Genomic DNA, 12386 nt, shown 5'->3' on the forward strand with positions numbered 1-12386 from the left:
AAAAAGGCTAAAACGAAATGACTGGTTGTGAAGTTGAGTGGACTCTTGCTCTTGTTAGTCTGACCAACTTTTTTCATTCAAGATTGGGAATCCATGAGGGGAATAACCGGACATAGAACAGCAAGACCTGTGAATAAGATGTCATTTGAATTACGAGGAAAAAGATTGTTCAAAAACATAGAACGAATATCAGCAGCAAAGAGCAATAATTTAGCATTTTAAGCTTCCCATAACCATAGAATCATCGAAACATAAAATGTTTAATGCACAGAAATTGGCCACTTTGACCCATCGTGTCTGTGCCAGCCGAAAAAGGATCCACCTATTCCAATCCCACCTTCCAACAATTGGTTCTGAGCCCTGCAGATTTTCGGAGCTGACGTGCATATCCAGACTCCTTTTCAATGAGTTGAGAGTCTCTGCCTCAACTACCCTTTCAGGCAGTGAGGTCCAGATCACTACAACTCTCTGGGTGAATTTTTATTTCCTCATCTCCCCTCTACTTTTCTATCAATCAGTTTAAAGATATACCCCCTCGGCACTGACCTCTCTGCTAAGGCGAATAGATTCTTCATCTTCATTCTATCCAGGCTCCTTAGGATTTTGTACATTGCAATCTGATCTCCCCTCAGACTTCTCTGTTCCAAGGAGAGTTACCCCAGCCAATCCAATATTTCCTCCTACTTGCATTTTTCCGGTCCTGGCAACATCCTCGTAAATCTCCTCTGTACCCTCTCTAGTGAAATTGCATCCTTTCTGTAATGGGGTGACCAGAACTGCACACAGTACTCAAGTTGTGGCCAAACCAATGAGTTATACAGTTCCAGCATAACCTCCCTGCTCTCATATTCTATGCCACAGCTAATAAAGGAAAGGATTCCATATGCCTTCCGAACCACCTTGTCGACCTGTCCTGCTACTTTCAGGGATCTGTGGACATTGACTCCAAGGCCCCTCACTCCCTCTACACTTCTCATTAGTTTATCATTTATCGTGTATTCCTTTTCCTTGTTTGACATCCCAGAATGCATCACCTGACATTTCTCTGCCTGGAATTCCATTTGTCACTTTTGTGCCCATCTGAGCAGACCATCAATATCTTCCTGCAGCCTGCAGCTATCCTCCTTGCTATCTACAAAACAGCCAATCTTCGTCTTATCTGCAAACGTCTTGATCATGCCCCCTACATTTACATCCAAATCATTAAAATATACCACAAAAAGCATGGGACCAAGTATTGAGCCCCCGGAATACCACTGGAAATAGCCCTCCTGTCATTAAGACACCCATCAACAACTACCCTTTGTTTCCTGCCACAAAGCCAATTTTGTATCCACCTAGGATTTTGTGATAATTACTGTTTCTGAATTAACACATATATCTGGGCAGAAGGAACTGATCTGGCTCCAAGCCGAATGGACCCTGTGTTCTTTGTTTCTCTAAATATGTGGACCATACGGTCACAGAGATTGATCAACTCCAGCAGCTTAAGACTTCTGCAACATTTAAGAAAGCATGGTAATATTTTGATCTGAAGACTTGGCCTTTTTTTAAAAAGTCAGGAATTGGCATTAATTCATTCATACATTTGTTTATTTTTGTTATCTTTCTGGAGAAAGTCTTTGTAATTATTTGTAGCCAGCTTGCATAACAACTGTAGACATTAGTGTCTCTGATAAATTCATCTGAAACCACGAAAGATGGAAATAATTGTTTATGACATTTGAATCAATAATAAATAAATTAATATGTGTTGCTATTCCAAGCACTCAAAGGGAAATCTACCTGAGAAGGGATATAAACATACGTAATTTTGCAAAACGTTCATGGGAATACTGTCGAGGTGGTTGCTGAGTATTGAGGAAAACCTTTTTTTTAAGATGCATAAATGAAAGATGTTATCAACTGACGACACCATTATTTGAATTTGGGAATCTTAGACGAAAAACAAAATCAGTATGATTCGGTGCGTTTCCTATCATCAGTTAACCCCGCATTCCTAATCTGTTGTTTTAATGTATGTACTTACTTGATAATAGTTTAGGAATAAACAGCACTCATGTGAAAGGATAATGATTGTCATCGAGTGAGGTGATCAGCAGGTCGAGTGACAGTCTTCAATCTGAGGATTGTCAATGAAGTTTTAACAGATAATAACATACTTCATCATCAGTAGTCACTTCGGGTTATGATATTTTAGAAGGTAAGAAGATGCAAATTTGTGCAGATCACACCACTCATGAGCTAGAGAATAGAAAGAGTGGTCAACAACACAATGAGATTAAGGAAGAGGCAGATTTTGTACTGTGGGGAATTGGAGGTTCTTGGAATGATGTTTTAAAATGACTAACGCTACTTAATCCTCATAATAATTAATCAGTGGACTCATTAAGAAAGGATTGAGTCAATTTAGTACGTTGTGAATGATAACATGATTTGTAACTTTTCCTGGGATTCATAATTAAACATCCATCTATAAAATAAATGTGTTGAGGTGGGGTAAAATCCGTCGTGGTGCGTCTATCTTTAAATAGGCAACTATTTTGTTGCAACTTGCAATAAGTAATTTGAGTTATAAGATAATCCAGTTTCAATTTTAACCTAACTTATATCAAGCAAATAGGAGAGAAAATATTTGAGTATGACCACTGGGATTCAGAAGTGCAACAACAACTGAGACAAAGACAAAAGTATTATTAGTGGAGGAATCAAATGAATAGACAAACAAAACATGGCAAGGCCTGGAATCAAATGGAATGTCGATTCTTGAAACAAAATAAAACACATTTTAAATATTGTATTGGATAATAAAGTTTCTTCAATGCTCAACAGTTGGCGAGTAACAGTTGTTACAGAATAACACCAAGTAGCTGGGTTGGAAAGTAAAGGTAAAGGGAAAGGTCTACAGTTTTTTCAATACAGTATGTAGTTTTTTTTAGGGACCCAAGCTACTTTGTGTAAATCATCTAATTGTTGGGTAATTTAAGGGTACAAATTAAGGGTACGTTATGGCAGGGCAGCTCGACAACTAGGAGTGCTGCTCGTGAGCGATATGGGAAGTTAGGGACACTTACAGTGTCCAGGGCGAACACGTGTGCAGGAGGTGTCTCCAGCTGCAGCTACTCGAAATCCGCGTTTCGGATCTTGAGCGGCGGTTGGGAACACTGTGGAGCATCTACGAGATTGATATAATCGTGTATAGCACGTACAGGGAAGTGGTCACACTGCAGGTAAAGACTGTATCTAACTCCTTCTTGAAAACATGCAATGTTTTGGCCTCAACTGCTTTCTGTGGTCTCGAATTTCACAGGCTCACCACTCTCTGGGTGAAGATATTTCTCCCTATCTCGGTCCAGAAAGGTTTATCCTGTATCCTTAGACAATGACCCCTGATTCTGGACTCCCCCACCATCGGGACCATCCTTCCTGCATCTACCCTGTCAAGTCCTGTTTGAATTTAGTAGGCTTCTATGAGAACGCCCACCCCCCCGGCTCACTCTTCCGAACTCCAGAAAATATAGTCCTAACCGACTCAATCTCTCCTCATACGTCAATCCCGCCATTCCAGATCTAACAGAACTCAAAATAATGAGGAGTTATGATGGAGTAAGCATGTGGAAATTATTTCCTCTCATGAATACGTTTGTCATCAGAGATCATGGCCAGGATTTTACTGGCCCCCAGAGGCATGATTGGAAGCCAGGAGGGGTGGGGAGGGGACAAGGAGAAAAGCGGCGGCTGGCAGGGGATATGGCAGGATGGAGATCCCAACGCATCCCCCTCGTCCAGTGATCCTGGGGGCAGGATAGACCGACAACAGCCTTCTCGCCCAGTGGCACATTGACGATCTTAAGTGGCCTATTGTGGGATAATTATGGGATCATTCCACCGCCGCTGGGATCTTACCAGCAGCGAGGTCCTCCACCACATGGAGAGGACACCTTGTAAAACGAAGCACTCACCCTGTGGCCGTGCGGGTGGGGTGGGGCGCTGCCTCATTCCTGGGTATTTTGTTGCCCACAGAGCACCTCCACCAGGAACCAGTTCATTCCCGGGACCTCCCTCCACCTGCACCACCAGAATACCGCCTTAATCTCTCACCGGGGCCTAACGGACTGTAACTGGTGACCCCGCTTCACCTACCTCTTCTCTGGGCTTCCAGCGCTGCGCCTGGGGGCCGAGGAGTTCGATAGAACCGGCAGAATAACTGGAGGGGGAATGAAGAGACAGTATTTTACACAGAGGCTTGTTAAGATCTGGAAAGCACGACCTGAAAGAGTGATGAAATCAGATTCCTGAGGAATGTTTAAAGACAATTAAACAAGTGTTTGCAGTGGAATAATTTGCAGGGTTACCAGAAAATGCTACATATGTGACAATAAATTAGACAGCTCTTTAAAAACGACTCTGACTAAAGTAGGCGAATGGCCTTTCCTGTGCATCTTTGATTCGATGATCTGGGCGCCAGATCAGTGATTCATTTACTTTTCACACTGTCACATGTCATTATCCTCGCAGGATAGGCTGGTAGTTGGAACCTGGGTTCATTTCATCCATTAATGGTCACATTTCATCTCATTGGTGTATTTTACCAGACTGTAATTCACGGTTCACACAAGTCAAAATCTATTGGGTATTTGGAAGGAAACATTGGTTTCTGTAGAAACTTCTGTCAAAGAATTAATTTCCACAACAGTCAGAGTTTCAGAAGTTGCTGGAAGGAGCTCTTAGTCTTTGAGAATAGCGTTCGGTTAATGTTCTGTTCACATCGCTGTACCCGGCACCAGAACGATGCTGCTGTCCTTCCTCACCCTGTCTCTGCTGCAGCTTTTGAACTGTGAGTTACGGATTATTGAATGCATTATCTTATTTACTGATACACTGATTATTATTACAAGATATGTATTATTAATCTAATTATCATATTTAATACAGAACCCATTCAGGAGATGTAGAAAGTAAATAATGCTTTATGCATTTTTATATTCTTGTGTCGAGTGCAATGAAATATCGGAACTTGTTTATTGCCTTCTACCTGCCGCTCGTACAGACAGAGCAGACTGGAGTTGAAAATCTAATGGGTCTATTTAAGCAGGGTCTGTTGGAAAAAGAGCCACTTCGCTGTTACAATAGAATCTGTCAGTATCTGGGATCAGTTTACAGAAAACGCATCTATTTTATTTACAGTTGTCATTCATTGGGATGATATGAAATGGATACTGAAAGGTTTATACAATTTGTAGAAGTTTCATTTGACACACATTTGGGATTGATTGTTTCCATTTTAAGTTCCATCAACAACAAATAGGAATAAACCTCCATATATATAAAAATGACTTGCGTTTATGTAGCGCATTTCACGACGTCAGGACGTCCCAAAGAGCTTTACTGTCAATTAAGTACTGTTCTGTAGTGTTGTCCATACTGTAATGTAGGAAACGTGGCAGGCAAGTTGCACAGAGCAAGCTCCGACAAACATCAATGTGATAATGGCCAGAATACCTTTAGTGTGTGTGTGTGATGTTGATTGAGGGATCAACATTCCTCAGAGCACTAGGGATAATTCCCCTGCCCTTTCTCCAAATACTGCATCTGAAAGAGCTGACGGGGCCTCAGTTTAACTTCTCCTCCGATGGAAAGCATCTTGGACAGTGCAGCACACCCTCAGTACTGCACTGGAGTGGCAGCCCACATTTTGTGCTCAAGTCTCTGGAATTAGACTTGCACCCACCATCTCCTGACTCAGAGGCGAGAGTGCTAACAATTGAGTTATTGCTGACAGTAATATTGTATTGGTGACAGTAAACAAGTTTGGAATATTCTACATCTCATTAACGGGAATTTTAAATTCCCAGTTGAATTTGTGTTGGGCACAAAGACCAAGGCAGTTTGTTTTATTACCCGCCCCCCCCCCACTCCCCCCGCCGTCCCGCACTGCGTTTTTTACACTGACACAGCCAGCTGGAATTGAAATTCTAATCTGATTATTTAAAGCGAGACTGTTAGAAGTAGAGCGCCGTCTTTGTTTGAATAGACTGAATATGAGTCTGTGTGTAAGTTATCTCACTGAGTGTCGAGCACCAGTCAAAACTGCTTCGACGGCTGACATTAACCGCCACACACATTTCTGTCACAGATATTTTTCAATACAAATGTTGTCTGCTCTTCTAGTGATACAGTTCATGAGACAAAATATTTTAAAATAGTTTGTTCAGTTTTGAAGTGTAATATTCAATCTATAATTCCTCTCAAATGTAGATGGAACCAAAATTTGTCAATTTGTTTTCATTGTTAGTATAATTATCAAGTGCACTCTGCAAAAAATGGCGTTACTGAAAGTTCCTGAATCGTTGGGGAATTTGCTCTGTCTTATTGATCAGTTAGTGATGATCTTCAAAATTAGTATCTTTTACATTAAATTCATTATTATATATCCTCCATTTGTATGTACAGTACCTAAAGATAGTTCAGTTTTCCCAATCACATATTTTTACACAGTGTCATGTAGTGTGTAATGAGTGCGTGATAATGTTCTTTATTATTGCTCCAACGGCTCATGCTTGTTGCATATTTGTTGTTTTATTCCATTGATGATTCAGTCTGTTTCTCACTATTTACCGTGTGTCTTTGGTTACATTCATTAATCTCTGTCTATTGAAACTTTATTGGTTTACTGACAGGAAAATTTAGTCTGAGTGCTATCCAATACTTTATGTATTTAGCGAATTATACTTCCGTGAATATTAACTAATTGGAGAGTAAAATCCTGTTTTGTGGATTAGTTAAAAAAAAATTATTCAAGCCACTGAAAAGATAAAAAAATGAAGTGCACATGACTCCCTGTATCCTTTTCTCCAATCGCTAGTTGCTCCGAATGATTTTTAAAAAGCAGGCATGCTTTATGACAAATAAACAATGTTTCATTGCTGTCATATGAAGCGAATATTGAAATAGTTTATATCATTTGTGGAATTCGCATTGAATACGGATCTTGGGCTGTTGGCTTGATTTTACATTCTATCAATATTAAATACAGAACAATTATCCATTCTTTCTCTATCAGAAATCATTGTTTTTATAATATCTTACATCTGATTAACACGTCTTCTCAATTCCCTGGTGGGACATGTGTGAAACTATCATTTAAATCCAAAATTGAAAACAAATCACGTGGCAATTTATTTTATGTGGTCCTCTGCGGCTATTGTACCGACACGACTGACTGGAGTTGAAATTCTCAGCAGATTATATAAACACAGCAATCGAGCAGCAGAATGTGATCAGAGTGAGAATAGAAGGTCTCGGGGTTTGGGGTCTGGGGTCCATGGGAACACAGAGATTATAGAACAGCAGTCAAAGCTAAATCTACTGCTGACTGAACCCACACGGGCATTTCTGTCCCAGGTATTTCACATTAGAAGTGCTGTCTGACACTAGATGATACATTGAGTGGAACTGAAATAATTTAAATAAGTTTGTTCCACGTTAGAGTGTTGTACATGATCTATAAATATTGTATAATATATTAACTAGAGACAGAACCAATATTACTTGAATTAGCATCAGTTATTACTGTAATTGTGAAGTGCCTGTCCAAAAGATAATGTTAGTGAATATTCCAAAATCTGCGGAAGATTTTCCATTTATTATTGTTTACTTAATGATGACCTTGAAACTTTCGAACTTTGTATTATAAATTCTCAACTTATTTCACATATTCGTATGTACAGTGTCAAATAATGATTAGTGTGACAAAGTCTCCTTCCACATGCTCCTTTTTTGTAAAGCATCGTGAAGTGTTTCATGAGATATCATGAATAGTCTCCTTCCACCTGCTCAATATTTTTTCAGAGTTTTTCGGTCGATGATTCCATTCAGTTTCTCACTGTTTCCAGAGCGGGTTTGGTTACATTTGTTAATGTCTATCGACAACAAATGCAGGTTCACGACAGGGAAACACTCCCTAAATGTTATTACATACTTCCGTGATGAATTTTCTTTTGGTTTTGTAAAAGGGATTGTGTTGTAAAATCCTGATCTTGAAAGTAATTTAAGAATATTTTCTGCAAGCCACAGAACAGAAGGAAAGTATAAAATGCAGCTGACTCCCTGAATTTTTGTTTTTAGCAATCCGCACCAGATCAAAATCAATTTATAGGAAAGTGCATATTTATTTTAATTTGTCATTTATTGAGATCGTATAAAGTGAATATTGAAACAGTTTCCTTAATTTATAAATTTGTCATTAAATACATTTTGTCCTGTTTGATTTCAAATAGGGAAATGTTATCCATTTTTGTCGTTGACAGCAAAAATTGAACTAATATTTGTCATCTGATTAACATTTAATTGCATTTCCAGAGGAGATATGAGTTAAATTTAGTTTTAGTACCAAAATTGAATATAAACACCGTAAGAGTCGGTTTTATGTTGTTTCCTAAGACTCTCGTACAGACGCAGCAGACTGGAGTTAAAGTTCTAATCAGGCGTTTAAAACGGAGACTCCTGGAAGTAAAAAGTAGTCAGTGTTACAATCGAGTTTATGGGAGTCAGAACTGCAGAATACCGGGATCTCCATCCAGTCGACTCATCCCACATTGAGATTTCTGTCCACGGAATTTCTCAGTGAAGTGCCGTGTCATACAGAGAATTAGATTAAATATTGTGTACAGCATTTGGAATATTCAGAATGGACAATAAATATTTTATACTATATTAACTGGAGGTGGAATCCAATATTGGTTCATTTGTACTGATTATTAATAGAGTTATCAATTACACCCTCCAGAAATGATGCTACTGGTTTCAGGGGGATTCGGTGTGTGAACTGTTTTATTTGGTCACCGACAATCTTCAAAACTATCATTTTTTATAATAAATCATGCTTTCTGTTTCATACATTGTTGTGCACGGTGTTGTGTAATAATTAGTATTTCTCAATCTATTTCTACATGATTCATACATTTGATGCAGTTTTCAACATCCAGACGTGTTTCGGCATCTCTTTCCACATGTCCCATTCTTTTTGTATCGTGCGATGCGGTGTTTAATGAAAGATCTGGAGTTTTTTCCCAATCTCTGGGGAAAGGTGGGAAAGTGGAGATGGGGCAATAGATGAGCCATGATCTTATTGAACGGCGGAGTCGTCTGGGTAGGCAGTATGGCCTAACCCTACTCCTATTAAATTCTTTAATGTCCTTCCACAAGTCCCATACTCTGGTAAACTTGTGGAACAAATCCTGAATTCTTTTCCGTATTTAAAATTAACAGACAGTGCCCAGAACAATTTGTCTCAGTTCTGTAAATGTTTGATGCCTGTTTGGTTATTTATAACAATGGTATCGTTCCTTCAGGCACTAGCTCATGTGTTTTGGAGATAGATTGTTAAAAATTACTGATAATGCTATTGACGCACTGAATCCGGATTGTTTGATATGATTTCCTTCTGTCCGGTGCTTTGCTTGTGGTTGTAAGCTACAATAACTGTAATTATCTCAATTCATTTGCTTCTGAAATCTAAAAGAGCTCACTTAATTGCGGAAGTTGTTCAAGTTGGACCTAAAAAAGTTTGATATAATCATTTTGATTCTTGACCCACCGAGTAACCTGCCGTGAGGAATATGCACTTATAAACTCTCTGTATTGACTGTATTTTGTAACCCCTAAACCACCTCTATCCTTGGTTTTTTAACTCATTCAAGAGTTTCAATTCTGGGCTTTGAATATCCCACGTTTGTCCCGTTTCAGTTCACCTCCTTTGAATTTATTGTTATTTCCAATTAATATTTATCTATTACTCTTTGTGGTAACATGGTGCAATAGCAAGTTAACATAAGTATAACATGTATAAATAACTTAACAGTTTTGCACCAAAACCATTAGTCTAAATATCAGGAAGTTAACCGTGCGACCACTGAAATTTGAGGTGCTGGGAAGTGGGAGTCGCTGTAGGTCAGTAAGAGCAGGGGAAATGGGTGACCGGGAAAGTCCGCACCAGGATAACAGCAGCAGCAGAGTTTCAGATCTGTTGAAGTTTACGTAGGGTCGGAGACCGACCAGAAGAGTGTGGGAATATTGGGTATATTCTCTGTATATAGAGGTGATTTGGATAACGGTGCACAAAGAAATGCATTCAAACTCCTTCGAGTACAACAATGAGAACAGTTAGAAACTGTGAGGAAGGATATAAGAGCAAAATGGAGGAATCAGCAGATATGAGTAGTGGAGATAAATGGGAAAATAGTAATGATTGAGAAAGGGGTATGACTGAACATTTCTCTGAGACAGTAAGAGATAAACTTGTCGCATAGGCAAGAATGGGAGTCCCGGTTACAGGTTGTTTAGATTCATTTTCGGGATATGAGTTCGCTGGCCAGGCGGAATTTACCGAGCATCCCTTCTTTGCCGGAAGGGATGGCGGGGTGTTTTCTTGAACCGCTGTCGTCATGCTGGCGATATTGGTCTGCACCCATTTATTGTCCATCCCTTGTTTCCCTCGTGGGCTTGCTCCTTGAACCACTGGATTATCTGGAAAAAAAATCTGGCGTGACATGGATGGTTACAGGCTGAAATGATAAATGCATGAAGAGCAGGAGAAATGAATGAGTGGATTGAAGAAGATTCACGGACTCTACAGAAACACTGAGGTTGGAACAGTTTTTCAGGAAATTCTGAAAGATTATTCCCCCTCGCCTCTCATTGGGTCACTGGAAAAGGGGAATTTGCGGGAACTGACTATTATCAGGTAAAGTTAGTAGGAATGCTAAGGCTCCAGGACTGGGAGGAAGTCACATACTATTTACATTATAGAATTAGGAGGATAAAGAGACCAGTGAGATTATAGTTGGGAAAATGTATCTCATGAAAGATACTCAGTAAGCACAGCTGAGGACAGGAATCGGTGTCCCGTTGCTCAGATCACCAGGGTATACAAAGAGACAACAATACATGGGAGATATATTATCACCAGCGAGCTGGGGAGCAGGTCAACACACCATCTATAGTGTATAATGTTGAGAACAGAAAAACACCTGGAGATCTGAGATCTGAGAGAGAGAGAGAACAGCGGGAGCAGAGCTTTGAAAAGCGCGCCAAGAAATAGGAAGCCACAGAGAGAGAGAGAGTGCAGCGGGAGCAGAGCTTTGAAAAGCGCGCCAAGAAATCGTAAGCCACAGAGAGAGAGAGAGAACAGCGGGAGCAGAGCTTTGAAAAGCGCGCCAAGAAATCGGAAGGCACAGAGAGAGAGAGAGAGAACAGCAGGAGCAGAGCTTTGAAAAGCGCGCCAAGAAATAGGAAGCCACAGAGAGAGAGAGAGAACAGCGGGAGCAGAGCATTTCTCCTATATAGGCGGAGCGCACGCGGGACTGCTGGGTAAGTGAGGTTACATATTTGGATGAACTTCGGATCATTCGGGAGGTGGAGGGGGTTATTGAGAGGAGTTATAGGGAGGTAGTTACACCTCAGGTAAAAGAAGTAGGTAGATGGGTTACCGTCAGGGGAAGGAGAGGAAACCAGCAGGCAGTGCAGGGATCCCCTGTGACCGTTTCCCTCAACAACAGGTATACCGTTTTGGATACTGTTGGGGGGGGGACACGACTTACCAGGGGTAAACAATGGGGTACAGGTCTCTGGCGCAGAGTCTGTCCCTGTTGCTCAGAAGGGCAGGGGGAAGATGTTGTGGCCATTTCGTAGACATGGGTAAAGCAGGGACAGGAATGGATGTTGCAGGTTCCGGGATTTAGATGTTTCAGTCAGAACAGAGAAGATGGTAAAAGAGGGTGGGGGGTGGCATTGTTAATCAAGGAGAGTATTACAGCGGCAGAAAGGACGTTTGAAAACTCGTCCACTGAGGTAGTATGGGCCGAGGTTAGAAACAGGAGAGGAGAGGTCACCCTGTTGGGAGTTTTCTATAGACCTCCGAATAGTTCCAGAGATGTAGAGGAAAGGATAGCGAAGATGATTCTCGACAGGAGCGAGAGTAACAGGGTAGTTGTTATGGGGGACTTTAACTTTCCAAATATTGACTGGAAATACTATAGTTCGAGTACTTTAGATGGATCAGTTTTTGTCCAGTGTGTGCAGGAGGGTTTTCTGACACAGTATGTAGAAAGGCCAACCAGGGGCGATGCCACATTGGACTTGGTACTGGGTAATGAACACGGCCAGGTGTTAGATTTAGATGTAGGTGAGCACTTTGGTGATAGTGATCACAATTCGGTTAGGTTTACCTTAGCGATGGGCAGGGACAGGTATATACCGCAGGGCAAGAATTATAGCTGGGGGAAAGGAAAATATGACGCGATTAGGCAAGATTTAGGATGCGTACGTTGGGGAAGGAAACTGCAGGGGATGGGCGCAATCGAAATGTGGAGCTTATTCAAGGAGCA

The sequence above is a fragment of the Heterodontus francisci genome, unplaced genomic scaffold, assembly GCF_036365525.1.
Source record: "Heterodontus francisci isolate sHetFra1 unplaced genomic scaffold, sHetFra1.hap1 HAP1_SCAFFOLD_101_1, whole genome shotgun sequence".
Taxonomy (NCBI): domain Eukaryota; kingdom Metazoa; phylum Chordata; class Chondrichthyes; order Heterodontiformes; family Heterodontidae; genus Heterodontus; species Heterodontus francisci.